This window comes from Meriones unguiculatus, chromosome 11, assembly GCF_030254825.1.
Source record: "Meriones unguiculatus strain TT.TT164.6M chromosome 11, Bangor_MerUng_6.1, whole genome shotgun sequence".
Classification (NCBI taxonomy): Eukaryota; Metazoa; Chordata; class Mammalia; order Rodentia; family Muridae; genus Meriones; species Meriones unguiculatus.
This window is the reverse complement of record NC_083359.1, coordinates 71220996-71222532: the sequence shown is the minus strand read 5'-3', so window position 1 is coordinate 71222532 and position 1537 is coordinate 71220996. Positions and strand designations below refer to the sequence as shown.

At 37.0% G+C, this 1537-nt stretch overlaps 1 non-coding gene across 1 annotated transcript; it reads right to left on the bottom strand.

Moving 5' to 3' along the window:
- Positions 1-1064: 1064 nt before the first annotated feature.
- On the bottom strand, positions 1065-1171 carry LOC132646554 (U6 spliceosomal RNA). Its single transcript, XR_009584822.1, has one exon. It is a non-coding gene; the product is annotated as a U6 spliceosomal RNA (small nuclear RNA).
- Positions 1172-1537: the final 366 nt, after the last annotated feature.

The following is a 1537-nucleotide window of genomic DNA, read 5'->3' as shown; positions in this document are numbered from 1 at the left end:
ATTGTAGCTTTACAGTATGTCTAGATATCAGGTAGCAGAAGTCTTGTGGCTCTTTTTTTTCCTCTTTCAATGCTGCTATTTACTATTTTGTACTGAGCTTAGTAGGAACTGTAGGATATTTTAATGCTTACATACACTGAGTAATCAAATCCGGATGTTTACCAATCATTTATCTCAAATGTTTATCATGTGTTTGATATTGACACACTTGAAAACCTCTTTCCTGGTTATTGTGAGGTTTACAATGCATAGGTGTTAATGATATCCACCCTGCCATGTCATAGAATATTTACCTTTTCTATGTCTGGAGCATTACACCCATTATCTCACTCAGAAGTAGAGTCTTAAACAGTTGGTCTCATGGAAGCTGAGCCTGTAATAGGAGTTAACGATTAAAGATTTTTGCTCTTTAGCACAAAGTTCAAAAATCATAAAACAGATTGCCAGGGTTCTATCTGGGATTGTTATGACTCAAATTACTAAGAATTTGTTGATGATTTGTAACTCTCTTATTGCGGATATCATTCTGCAGTTTTGTGGGTCTGTTTTTGTTTTTTATAATGTCTTCAGGTGATTTTGCTTTTATGGTAGTTATGGACTCACACTAGTTTGGGAGCCTCCCATCTGCTTTTAACTTCTGAATGATTATGAAGAATTGCACTGACTGACGGGTAAAGTGAGATGAGTTGAGTAAATCCTTTTTGCCATGTAGAACACAGGAGTAGTGGCTAGAGTAGGAGTTCTTCTCCCAAGGAATTAGGCTCTCAGAACTATCCAGCAGGCAAGATTCTGGTTACAGGTTTTTCCTATGGTAGATCGTGTTCTTGTTCGGGGCACTGTGTCTTCATGTATGTCAGGACAGGCCTTTGCAGGCACACCCTGGTGCAAAACGAGAGTTTTCTCAGACACAAACTGTGAGAAACTCAATGAGTTCCTAGAAGAGACCAGGACAGTTTTTTTTTTTTTTTTTTCGTTTAAGGTCACAAAAGTTCACGTACCTTCACAGAGTTTTTATTTTTTATTTTTTTATTTTTTTATTTTTTTATTTATTTATTTTTTTTTTTAAAGATAAGAAGGCTTTCCCAAGCTTATGTGTCTTCCTTGCTCAGAACCCATGCTAATCCTCTTTCTGAGTCATTACAATTTTAGTATATGTTTTGTCAAAGAAAGTATTCTTAGAATTTTAACCCTTGGGCATGACCATAGCAAACAGGTGGAAGTGTGCCTAGCACAGTTCAGGGTTTTCTGCCTCAGCACTGGTTTCTGTGGTAGACTGGGCTCCCTGTGTCTTGTAAGCTTTGAATTCCTTCATTACCTGTCCATCTCTCTTAATCTGAGATCTGAGACCCCTGTGTCCTCACTCCTCTTGTGGATCCAAAAATAGTTGTGTATTTTTTTCTTTCAGTTCTCTTTGCTGTTTTACGCATTGTTCAGGAAGAGTGGCAGCATATAAGCTCCTTATGTACAAAAATAGAAATGGGTTGTTTGGCTGTTTAGATTTGAAAAAAAATGCTTTCCAATTATCTACACTTGTCAA